At 34.4% G+C, this 14,146-nt stretch overlaps 1 protein-coding gene across 6 annotated transcripts in view; it reads left to right on the plus strand.

Annotated features, from left to right (window-relative positions):
- The window catches only part of TEX9 (testis expressed 9), a 196,674-nt gene that overhangs the window by 83,251 nt on the left and 99,277 nt on the right, over nt 1-14,146 (plus strand). The window lies entirely within an intron of this gene.

Genomic DNA, 14,146 nt, shown 5'->3' on the forward strand with positions numbered 1-14,146 from the left:
CTCTGCTGCCTTAGCAGACCTGACAATCCCCAGTTATGCTGAGATTTGACTTTAGTTATTGGTCTGGTTGCCAGGGGGCAGATCCTGAGAATGGCAAGCATTGTCTTGTAAGCCATTTGCATATTTGAAACACCTACATATTATTCAAGCAAAGCAGCACCCATCTTCTAACAAGAATGAGTGAGACATTATTAGTGCAGGCTCAGAGACTTTAGACATACCAGGGGTTCAATGTTCTGATCTGGATTCACCCAGAATCCTTAACCTAGGTCTCAGGGTCTCATTCCTTCCATCTCAGGGCCCTGACTTTGGCATAGGAAATTTTCTAGGATTGAGAATGAAATATTTTTTAAAATCCTGCTACTCTTAAGATTAAGTCCTAAGGTAATGAGGACTTCTTTAAATGCCTAGTAGGGTCTATTATTCACACTTTACTTTGAATTGATGAGTGATAACCTTTAACCTACCTTTTTTTTTCACCCTAAAGCACTGATGTTGTTCAGCAACAGCTATGCAATTCCACAATCTTTATAATTACTAGTTTCCCCATAGTTCTCAAATGCCAGAGATTGTATAAGCCAATGCATCCCCTTCTAGATTCCATACCAGTTAGCCGCAACTGGAAAGCCTTGATGATCTTACTGTTTCAGCATAATTCAAACTATTCATACTTCACTTGCCCGCAGCAGTGAGGTCTTCAGTGGAAGCAGGTGATCCAACTGCTGAATACCATCCTTATAGACTGCTTCCTAGCCCATTTCTAATACCAATGTGTCATGGTTGGTGTTTTTTAGAAGCAGAACCTAAGACAGGAATTCAGGTGCAGGTGATTAATGAAGGAGCACTCTTCAGGAAAAACCTAAAAGAGATAGAAGGAAGCAGGATTGGGAAAGGGAAAGACTGTACAGTGATGTGGTTTCAAGTTAAATCTGAATTTTGCCTGAGCAATGGAAGTGAGCCCTGTGGAGTACAAATCATACTGAGATTTTTCTCAACTTAAGGCCAGGGGCCAGACATTTAGACTCCTGTATCAGTCATTTATTAGCTCCTCCACCACTCCCACACATACCTGGAACATCTCTTTTGTACTTTAAACAATGACTAGACACCTAGAAACTTTCTTTTTAAACTTTCTTTTCTTTCATTTTAGACTCTTCCTAATGTTTCCTTACCTCCAAGATTTCCTGATTAATTTTCTTGGAGAGCAGTACCAAAAATAAAAATCTGGAGTCTCTTAAATATTCAGCCAAACTCTGATAATATGAGCAGCAAAACAACAATATTTTTTTTTTCAAAACAACAATATTAATAATCACTATTTTTTAAAGAATCAAGGAAAAGGTGAGTCTGTGAAAGGTCTTGAGTGGATATGAATATGCAAAAGATGAAAACAAAGTATATAAAAAGGTAATCCTAAGAACAGAAATGTTGACTTTAAAAATAAATTTTTAGGGGTACCTGGGTGGCTCAGTTGATTAAACATCCAACTCTTGATTTTTGGCTCAGGTCATGATCTCAGGGTCATGAGATGGAGCCCTGCTTGGGCTCTGCGTTCAGTGAGGAGTCTGCTTTAGATTCTCTCTCCTTCTATCTCTCTCTCTGTGGCACTCCCTCTGCGCGCTCTCTCTCTCTTTTTCTCAAATAAGTAAATAAATCTTTAAAAAAGACAATTGGCACACCTGGGTGGCTCAGTGGTTGAATGTCTGCCCAAAGGGCATAATCCCTGGGTTTGGGATTGTTCCCACATCTGGCTCCTTGTGGGGAGCCTACTTCTCTCTCTGCCTATGTCTATGCCTCTCTCTCTCTGTATCTTTCATGAATAAATAAATAAAATCTTTAAAAAAAAAGACAATTATGTTCTAGACAGGAGAGGGATGTATAGATAGCTAAGTTTTTATACTTAAACTGGTAAATGATGATACTACTAAAGTGTGATTCTGTATATTTAATGTAATACTTAGAGCAACCACTAAAAATTGTTAAGGAGATACACTCAAAATCACTATAGAAACTATAGGAATTCTAACTAATTAGAATTCATGGCAAGGAATTCTCTCATGGTAAGGGAGAAAATTTTTTTAAAGAACCAACAGAAAACAAAAAATTAAATGGCAAAGTTAATCCTTTTTGGGGGGAATCCATTTTTTTATGAGAGTAAATGAAAATAATCTAAATATGTCAGTTAAAAGACAGATATAAGTAAACTGCATTAAAAAGATGTTTACAAGAAATTCACTTTAAATATAATGATAAAGGCATGTTGGCAAAAGTGTCAATCCATCAGGAAGACATACCAACCCCAAATGTATATGCACAAAACAACAGAGCTGCAAAACATGTGAAGCAAAAACTGATAGAAAGGAGAAATAGACAAATCCACAATTATAGTTGGATTTATTAAATAATAAGCACCCCTTTCTTGACAATTGATAAAATAATCAGATGTAAAATCAGCGAGGATATAGAAGAACTCAAGAATACTATCAACAGATAGCATCTAACAGATATTTTAGAACAACAACAACAACAACAATGGAATACAAATTCTTTCCAAGTGTACATGGATTATTCATCACAGTACATAATATCTTGAACCATAAAATGAAACTCAAAAACTGAAATCATACAGAGTGCATGTCTCACCACAGTGAGATCAAACATAAATCAATAATAAGAAAATATCCATATACTTGGAAATTAAACATAATCCATGAGTAAAAGATGAAAATAAAAAAACATACACTAAACTGAATATAAATGAAAATGTAACATATCAAAATATATAGGATGCAAATAAAGCAGTGCTGAGAGGGAATTTTATAGCAACTGAATGTATATATTATAAAAAGAAAAATTCTCAAATAGTTATCTAATCTCCCACTTCAAGAACCTAGAAAAGGAAGAGGAAAATAAAACCAAAGCAAGCAGAGGAAGGAAATAATAAAGATAAGAGCATAAATCAATGAAATTGAACACATAAAAACAATAGAAACAAATCAATAAAACTAAAAGCTAATTCTTTGAAAATATCGATAAAATAGGGAAACCTCTAGGAAGTCTGAAAAGAAAAAAGGAAAAAAAAAAAGACACAAATTACCATTATCAAGAATTAAAGAAGGGAGATCACTATAGGTCCTACAGATATCAAGGTAATAAAGGAATAATATGAAAATCTCTATACAAATAAATATGACAACTTTGGTGAAATGGACTGCTTCCTCCAAAAAACCAAACTAATAAATGTTTTTAATATTTCTAGAACTATGACAGAAATTGAATTAATAATTTTAAAACTTCCAAAAAAATTCCCGGGGCAAGATAGCTTTATTAAAGGAACCTAACAAATGTTTAAAAAAGAATTAACACTAATTCTAACCGGATGTCTTCCAGAAAATAGAAGAGGAGGCAATGCTTTCCAGTTCATGTTTTGGAGATAGTATTACCCCGACACCAAAAACAGACAAAGGTAGTACAAAAAAGAAAAAGAAAATTATATACCAAAGTCCCTCATGAATAGAGATGCAAAATCTTAAAATATTGGCAAATAGAATCCATATAAAAAGGAATGATGCAACATGAATTTGAAAACTAATCAATATAATATACCATGTTAACAGGCTAAAGAAGAAAAAAATCACATGATCATAACCTTTGATACAGAAAAAGCATTGATCATAATTTTTTAAAAGATTTTATTTATTTATTAATGAGTGACAGAGAAAAAGGCAGAGACACAGGCAGAGGGAGAAGCAGGCTTTCCACAGGAAGCTGATGTGCAGCTTGATCCCAGACCCTGGGATCACACCCTGAGTCAAAAGCAGATGCTCAACTGCTGAGCCACCCAGGCATCCCTTGATCATAACTTTTGATACAGAAAAACACATTCATGATGAAACTCTCAGAAAAATAAGAAAAGAGTAGAACTTCCTCAACTTGGTGAATAGCATCTATAAATACTCTAGAGCTTAATGATAGAAGACTGAATGTTTCACCCCTGAGATCAGAAACAATTTGAGAATGTCCACTCTCACAGCTCTTATTCAGCATAGTATTAGAAGTTCTAGAGAGCTCAATAAGGCAAGAAAAGGAAATACAAAGCATAGAAATCTTTTTTTAAAAAAGATTTTATTTATTTATTCATGAAAGAGATACACAGAGAGAGAGAGAGAGGCAGAGACATAGGCAGAGGGAGAAGCAGGCTCCATGCAGGAAGCCCGATGTGGGACTCAATCCCCAGACCCTAAGATCACATCCCCGGCCGAAGGCAGGCACTAAACCGCTGAGCCACCCAGGGATCCCCTGCATAGAAATCTTTTTTTTTTTTTTTAATTTTTATTTATTTATGATAGTCACAGAGAGAGAGAGAGAGAGAGAGAGGCAGAGACACAGGCAGAGGGAGAAGCAGGCTCCATGCACCAGGAGCCCGACATGGGATTCAAACCTGGGTCTCCAGGATCGCGCCCTGGGCCAAAGGCAGGCGCAAAACCGCTGCGCCACCCAGGGATCCCCCCGCATAGAAATCTTAAAAGAAGAAATGAAACTGTCCCAATTTTCAGATAAGATATTTGTCTATATAGAAAATTCTAAGGATTCCATACACACAAAAAAACTTCTAGAAAATAAGTAAGATTATCAAGGTCTTACAATATAAGCTAAAAAGACAAAGGAAATTTTATTTCTGTACTAGCAATGTGCATCTGAGCTCAAAAATAAAAATACAATATCAGTTATAGTCTATAAAAAGTATACTTAGATACAAGTTTAACCAAATATGTATGGAATTTGTATGCTGAAAACTACACAAAACTGAGGAGAGACATCAAAGAAGACCTAAATAAATATAAAGACATAATATATTTATTGTTTGGAAGAGTCAACATAGTAAAAATAATCAATTCTTTCCAAATTACATACAGATTAAACACAATTCCTATCACAATTCTGGCAACAGTTTTTGTAGATATAGGTTATATTATTCTAAAAATTTTCATGGAAAAGCAAAAGAACTAAATAGCTAAAACAATTTTTATTTATTTATTTATTTTTAAGATTTTATTTATTTATTTGACAGAGAGAGAGTGAGTAGGGGGAGGGAGAAAGGGAGAAGCAGACTCCCCGTTGAGCAGGAAGTCCACGTAGGGCTTGATCTCAGGATTTGGCGATCATGACCTGAGCCAAAGGCAGATGCTTAACCAACTGAGCCACCCAGGTGCCCCACTATAACAATTTTTAACAGAACAGAATGGAAGGAATCAGTCTACTTAGTTTCAAGACATTATATAGCTACAATAATCAACTGTGTGGTCTAGTGGGATAGACTTATAAATCATTGAAACACGACAGAGGACTCAGAAAAAAACTACAAAACTATGTCCAACTGATATTTTACAAAAGTGTAAAAGCAATCTAATGGGAGAAAGTTATCCTTTCACCTTTTCAACAAATGGTGCTGGAGCAATTGGATAGCCATAGGTTTAAAAAATGAAACTTGACCTAAGCTTCACATCATATACAAAAATTAATTCAAAAAGGATCATGAACCTTGGAGTACCTGAGTGGCTCAGCCAGTTAAGCATATGCCTTCTGCTTGGGTCATGATCCCAGGGTCCAGGAATTGAGCCCTGCAATGGGTTCCTTCCTCAGCTTGAAGTATGTTTCTCTCTCTCCCTCTCTCCCTACTCCCCTCTAAAGCACTCTCTATCTCTCACCATCTCAAATAAATGAATAAAATATTTTTTAAAATTCAAATGATGGATCATGAATTTAAATGTAAAAGTATAAAACTTTTAGAAAAAAATATAGAGACATCTTCAGGATCTAGGACTTTTAGATTTGACAGCAGAAACATGATCTATAAAAGGAAAAATTAGCTGCACTTTATCAAAATTAAAAACTTGCTCCAGGAAAGACCTTGTTAACACAAGCTACAGAGAGGTAAAAAATATTTGCAAACCACATTATTTGATATATTTAGTGTCTGGACTATGTAATGAGTCCCTAAAACTCAACAGAAAAAAATATCAAACAGTCAATTAGAAAATAGGCAAAAGACTTGAAGAGACATTTCACCAAAGATCATATACAGATGGCAAATAAGCACATGAAAAGATGTTCAACATCATTAGCCATTAGGGAAATGTAAATTAATACCATAATGAGATATCACAATGAAGCTATTAGAATGGCTAAAATTAAACTGGTGACAACATCAAATGTTGATAATAATGTTGGAGAATCTGGATCAGTCATACATTGCTGATGGCAATGTAAGTAATACAGTCAATGAAAAGCTGTTTGACACTTTCTTAATAAACCAAACATGTAACTGTCACTCAACACAGCATTTATCCCAGAGGAATGAAGTTTATGTTCACATAAAATCCTAATATGAATGTTTATATAGCAGCTTTTTTTTGGTAATAATCCCTAGCTGAAAACAACCTTGATATCCTTCTATCAGTGAATAAAGAAACTCTGATACATCCATACCAGGAATATTAGTAATAAATAGGAACAAACTGTTTTTTTTTTTCAAACTGTTGATACATACAACAACCTAGGTGAATCTCCAGAGAATTATAAGTGTGTGTGTGTGTGGGGTGGGGCACCAATCTCCAAGTTTACATATCCTATGATTCCATTTATATAATTTCTTAGAATGACAAAATTATAGAAATGGAGAATACATTAGTTGTTGTCAGGGGTTTAGGAAGGACTAGGGGTGCTAGGAAAATAAGTGAATGTGTCTATAAAAGGGTAACATGAATGATCCTAGTGGTAATGGAAATATTCTATATCTTGATTGTATCAATGTATTTCCTGGTTGTGATTTTGTATTATAGTTTTGTAAGATATGGCCACTGGGGAAATCAGGGAAACTGAACATGGGATCACTCTATATGATTTCTTACAACTATATATGATCTAATTGTCTCAAAATAAAAGAGTTTAATTTTAAAAAGGATGAAAAGATTAATACATTTGGGGCTGGCACCTATTGTGTCATGGAGAGTTTGTGAGGTACTCCTACTCTTAGAAATGGTCTGTTAGGGACAAAACTTACTGGGCAGCAGGAGCTAGGGGAACTGGGATTCCACTTCTTAGGGACCTAGGGGGAAAAACAGTTGATTTTATTACCATTGAGAATTGATTTTGTTTTTTGTTTTTTCCTTGAGAGTAGGAGGAAGGGGGAGGAGCAGAAGGAGAGAGAGAGAGAGAGAATCTCAAGCAGGCTCCATGCCCAGCTCGGAGCCCTACACAGGGCTTGATCCTACAATCCCAAGATCATGACCTGAGCCAAAATCAAGAGTCAGTTGCCTAACCAACTGAGCCACCTAGGCTCCTGGAAGATTATTCTTTTTGATTGTTCTTTTCCAGGCTGCAGCTTGGAAGCACCTGGTACACAAAGTTTGTAAAGGTATATAAATAAAAGTTAGTAGAACTTCTTATTTTAACTTTAAATTTTTTTTTATCTGAGTATAGTTGACACATAATTTTACGTTAATTGCAGATGTACAGCATACTGATTCAGTATCTCTATACTTTATGCCATGTTTACCACAAGTGTAGCTACCATCTGTCACCATACAACACTGTTGCAATATCATTGACTATATTCTCTATGCTGTGCCTTTTATTTCTATGACTCATTCCATAATTGGAAGCCTATGTCTCCCACTCCCATTCACCCATCCTGCCCACCTTCATCCCCTCTGGCAACTATCGATTTGTTCTGTATTTATAGGTCTAAATTTGTTTTTTGTTTACTCATTTGTTTTATTCGTTAGATTCTCCATGTGAATGAAATCATTTGGTATTTGTCTTACTTAGTGTGACTTATTTCATTTAGCGTAATCCCCTCTAGGTCTATCCATGTTGTTGCAAATGGCATGACCTCATCCTTGTTTATGGCTGAATAATTCCTATGTATATGTATATATGGTATACACACACATATACATATACCATTTATATATCATATATACACATGCAAATATACCATTTATATATATATATATCTTCCACATTTTGATTATTTTAAATAATGCAGTAAACATAAGGGTGAATATATCTTTTTGTTTTTTTTTTATATATCTTTTTGAATTCATATTTTCATTTTCTTGGGTAGATAACTGTTAGTGGAGTTATTGGATCAAATGGTGTTTTTATTTTTAATTTTATTAGGAACCTCCATCTCCACACTGTTTTCTACAAGAGCTGCAACCAGTTTGCACTCCCACCAATAGTGCACAAGGGTATCTTTTTCCCCACATCCTTGCCACAGCTTGTTATTTTTTGTGTTTTTAATTTTAGCCATTCTGACAGGTGTGAAGTGATATCTCATTGTGGCTTTGATTTGCATCTCCCTGATGATTAGTGATGTTGAACATCTTTTCATATGTTTGTTGGCCTTTTTATGTCTCCTTTGGGAAAATGTACATTCAGATCCTCTGCCCATTCTTAAATTGGATTGTTTGGGTTTTTTTTGCGTCTGCCTGTCTGTCTGCCTGTCGCCGAAACACAACGTGTCAGCTGTTTGGGTTTTTTTGATGCTGAGTTATATACTTTCATTATATATTTTGGATATTAACCCCTTATTGGATGTATCATTTACAGATATCTTCTTTCATTAAGTGGGTTGCTTTTTTTAAAATTTTGTTGATGATTTCCTTCACTATTCAAACCATTTTTATTTTGGCATAGTCCCAATAGTTTGTTCTTGCTTTTCCCCTTTGCCATGGGGATATATCTGGGAAAATGTTACAGCAGTTGATGTCAAATCCCTATGTTGTCTTCTAGGATTTTTTTTTTTAAAGGTTTTATTTATTTACTCATGAGAGACACAAAAGAAAGGCAGAGACACAGGCAGAGGGAGAATCAGGCTCCATGCAGGGAGCCCGACGTGGGACTCAATCCCAGGTCTCCAGGATCAGGCCCTGGGCTGAAGGCAGTGCTAAACCACTGAGCCACCTGGGCTGCCCCTCTTCTAGGATTTTTATAGTTTCAGGTCTTATGTTTAGACCTTTAATCCATTTTTAGTTTATTTTTGGATATTGTGTGAGAAAGTGCTCCAGTTTCATTCTTTTTCATGGAACTGTCCAGTTTTCTCAGCACCATTTATTGAAGAGACTGTCTTTCCCCCATTGTATATTCTTGCCTCTTTTGTCATAGACCTTTTAATTGACCATAGATTCATTGTTTTAGTTCTGGGCTGTCCATTCTTTTCCATCGACCTATGTGTCTACTTTTGTGCCAGTACCATACTGTTTTGATTACTACAGCTTTGTTTTTCCTTCTCAAGATTGTTTTGGCTATTTGGGGTCCTTTATGGTTCTGTAAAAATTTTAAGATTATTTGTTCTAGTTCTTCAAAAATCACTGTTGGTATTTTGACAGAGATTTCATTGAATCTGTAGATTGTTTTGGGAAGTATGGCTATTTAACAATATTAATTCTTCCAAATCATGAGCATACAATATCGTTCCATTTGTGTTGTCTTCAATTGCTTTCATCAATGTTTTATAGTTTTCAAAGTACAGGTCTTTGATCTCCTTGGTTAACTTTATTCCTAGATATTTTATTCTTTTTGGTACAATTACAAATGGTATGTTTTAAAATTTTCTCTCTTTTTAAAGATTTTTAAATTCAATTCAATTTAGGTAACATACTGTATTATTAGTTTCAGGGGTAGAACTTAGTGACTCATAAGTTGCATATAACACTCAGTACTCATTACATCAAGTGCCCTCAATGCCCATCACCCAGGTACCCCATCCCCCACACACCACCCTTCCAACAATCCTCAGTTTGTTTTCTACAGTTAAGAGTCTCTTATGGTTTGTCTCCCTCTCTGTTTTCCTTGTATTTTATTTTTCCTTCCCTTTCCCTATGTTCATCTGTTTTGTTTCTTAAATTCCGTATATGAGTTGAATAATATGGTATTTGTCTTTCTGACTGACTTACTTCGCTTAGCATAATACCCTCTAGTTCTTTCCAAGTCATTGCATACAGCAAGATTTCATTCTTTTTGATGACTGAGTATTATATATATTCTTTATCCATTCATCCTTTCCTTCTTTATTCATTCATCTTTATCCATCGAACCATTCCTTCTTTATCCATTCATCTGTCAATGGACATCTAGGCTCTTTCCATAGTTTGGCTATTTTGGACATTGCTACTATAAACTCTGGGATGCATGTACTTCTTTAAATCACTATGTTTGTATCCTTTGGACAAATACCTAGTAGTACAATTGCTGATTCATAAAGTTGTTCTATTTTTAACTTTTTGAGAAACCTCCACACTGTTTTCCAGAGTCCTTGCACCAGTTTGCATTCCTACCAACAGTGAGAAAGGGTTTCCCTTATTCCACATCATTGCCAACATCTGTTGTTTCCTGAGTTGTTAATTTAGTCATTCTGACTGGTGTAAGGTGTATCTCATTGTGGTTTTGATTTGTATTTCCCTGATGATGAGTGATATTGAGCATTTTTTTCATGTATCTTTTAGCGATTTGTATGTCTTCTTTGGAAAAGTGTTATTCATGTCTTGTGTCCATTTCTTGGTTGGATTTTTGTTTTGTTTTGTTTTTTGGGTGTTGTGCTTGGTAAGTTCTTTATAGATTTTGGAAGAAATAGATAAACTCCTAGAAATATATAAATTACCAAAACAGGAAGAAATAGAAAACTTGAACAGACCTATAACCATTAAGGAAATTAAAGTAATAATAAAAATTTTTTCACAAACAAGAGTCTAGGACGAGATGGTTTCCCAGGGGAAGCATACCAGACATTTAAGGAAGAATTAATACCTATTTTTCTGAAACTGTTCCACAAAATAGAGATGAAAGGAAAACTTCCAAACTATGAGGCAGCATTAGCTTGATCCCAAAACCAAAGACCTTACTAAAGAGAATTATAGACCAATATCCCTGATGAACATGGATGCCAAAACTCTCACCAAGATACTAGCTAATAGGATCCAACAGTACATTAAATGTATTATTAACCATGACTAAGTGGAATTTATTCCCAGGCTGCAGCATGGTTCACACCTGCAAATCAATCAAGGTGATACACCACATTAACAAAAGAAAGAAAAAGAACCATATGATTTCTCAATAGATGCAGAAAAAGCATTTGAGAAAATACAGCATTCTTTCTTGATTAGAATTCCCCACTGTGTAGAGATAGAGGAAACATACCTAAACATGATAAAAGACACATATGAAAGACCCACAGCAAAATCATCCTCAACAGGGAAAAACCGAAAGCTTTTCCCCTAAGGTCGGGAAAAGGGATGTCCACGCTGACCATTGTTGTTCAACATATTACTGGAAGTCCTAGCATCAGCAATCAAGACAGCAAAAAGAAATAAAAGGCATCCAAATCAGGAAGGAAGAAGTCAAACTTTCACTCTTCACATGATTCTCTATGTAGAAAACCTGAGAGACTCCAGTAAAATATTGTTAGAACTAGTACAAGAATTCAGCAAAGTTTCAGGATATAAAATCAATGCCCAGGAATCAGTTACCTTCCTATACACTAACAATGTGACAGAAGAAACAGAAATCAAGAAATTGATCCCATTTATAATTGCACCAAAAACCATAAGCTACCTAGGAATGAACCTTAACCAAAGAGGTAAGGATCTGTACTCTGAGAACTATAAAACTATAAAAGTTATGAAGTAAATTGAAGATGACACAAAGAACTGGAAAAACATTCCATGCTCATGGATTGGAAGAACAAATATTGCTAAAATGTCTGTTACCCAAAGCAATCTATATATTCAATGCAGTCTCTATTAAAATACCATTAGCATTTTTCACAGAGCTGTAACAAACAATCCTATAATTTGTATGGAACCAGAAAAGACCCTGAATAGCCAAAGTAATGTTGAAAAAGAGAAGCAAACCTGAAAGCATCAGAATTATTGACTTCAAGCTATAAATTTCTCTTTCAATGACTTTGTTGTTGGTATATAGAACACTCCTCATTTGTGGGTGTTAATTTTATACCCTGCAACTTTACCGAAGTCATTTATTATTTCTAGAATTTTTTTGTGTGTGTGTGAAATCTTTAGGGTTTTCTGTGTATAGTGCCATGTTATTTGCAAATAGTGACAGTATAACTTCTTCCTTGCCAATATGGATGCCTTTTATTTCTTTTTCTTGTTAGATTGCTGTGGATAGGACTTTTAGTACTTTTTGACTAAAAGTAATGTGAGTAGACATCCTTGTCTTGTTCCTGATCTTAGAGGGAAAGCTTTCAGTTTATATATATATAAAATATATATATATATATATATATATATATATATATATATATATATATATTAAGTAGGCTCTACACCCAGCATGGAGCCCAATGTAGGGCTTGAATTCATGACCCTTGGATCAACACCTGAGCTGAGATCAAGAATTAGATGCTTAACTGAGTGACCCAGGTCCTGCATCATATATGGGCTTTATTCTATTGAGGTATATTTCTTCTAATCCCACTTTACTGAGATTTTTTATTACGAATTGTTCTTGAATTTTTGTCAACTGCTTCTTCTGCATCTCTAGAGATGAGCATAAAATTTTAATCCTTTGTTTTATTGATATGGTATATCACATTGATTGATTTGTGAATATTGAACCATCCTTGCATCCCCCAAATAAATCTCACTTTATTGTAGTGAATGATCCTTTTAATGTATCATTGGATTCAGTTTGCTAATATTTTGTTGGGGATTTTTGCATCTATGTTCATCAGGGATATTGGTCTATAGTTTTATTTTTGTGGTATCTTTGCCTAGTATTGGTTCAGAGTAATGCTGGCTTCATGGAATGTGTTTGGAATAGCTTAAGGAGATTGGGTATTAATGCTTCTTTAAATGTTTGGTAGAATTAACCTATAAATCCATCTAAGCCTGGATTTTTATTTCTGGTAGTTTTTGGTGACCAATTAGATTTTGTTATAGTAATTGATCTGTTCAGATGTTCTTTTTCTTTTTCTTCTTATTCAGGTTTGGAAGATTGTATGTTCCTAGGAATTTATTTATTCCATCCAAATCCAAGAAAATACACATTCTTTTCAAGTGTACATGCAGCATTCTCCAAAATAGGTCACATGTTAGACCACAAAACAATTCTCAATAAATTTAAGAAGATTAAAATCATGCCATACATCTTTTCTGACCAAAAGGAAATGAAAGTATGAAACTAGAAATCAATCACAAGGAAAATGATAGAAAAAAAAAAACACATGGAGACTAAATAACATGCTACTAAACAATCAATGGGTCAATGAAGAAATCAAAGAAGAAATTTAAAAATACATGGAGACAAATGAAAATGAAATACAATGGACCAAAATCTTTGGAACACAGTGAAAGCAATTCTAAGAGGAAATATATAGTGGTATAGGCCTACCTCAAGAAATAAGATAAAGCTCAAAATACAATCTAATTTTACACTAAAGAAACTAGAAAAAAGAATTAACAGAACCCAATGTGAGTAGAAGGAAAGAATTAGGATCAGAGCAGAAATATATGACAGAGAATTTTAAAGAATAGAAAATATCAATTAAACCAAAATCTGGTTCTTTGAAAAGATGAACAAAACTGATAGATTCTTAGCCAGACTCATCAAGAAAAGAGAAAGGATTTAAATAAAATCAGAAGCAAAAGAGAAGTAACAACTGACACCAAAGAAACACAAAGAATTAGAAGTTAATACTATGAAAAATGCTATGTTAACAAATTAGAAACCCCAGAATTTAGTAGAATTTCTTTAGATGGTTAGTTTACTTTAGTCTGTGGTTGTATTTACTTTCATTCTCATGCTCTTAAGCAAATGTTAATTGTGTAATTTGTTTAGGATATGTTTAGCATAGCTAGATGTGTTAAGGGGGTGATGATGCTTATTGAAGAGGAATATGAATTCAGATGCTATGTCTTAGATAAAATTGAAAGGATGGAAGAAAAATTTAGAAATAAAGAATTTGATCTTATGTAATAGCTAGATAATTCAGAGACAATTAGGTATAATAATTTCATTAGTTATTTAAGGAACTGACAAATTTGTTGTATGATCTTCTATCCTTTAATATTTGTTTCCAGTGGCAGGCTAATAACCTCTGTTCCCTTTTTCGTCTATC

Source organism: Canis lupus, chromosome 32, assembly GCF_048164855.1.
Source record: "Canis lupus baileyi chromosome 32, mCanLup2.hap1, whole genome shotgun sequence".
NCBI lineage: Eukaryota > Metazoa > Chordata > Mammalia > Carnivora > Canidae > Canis > Canis lupus.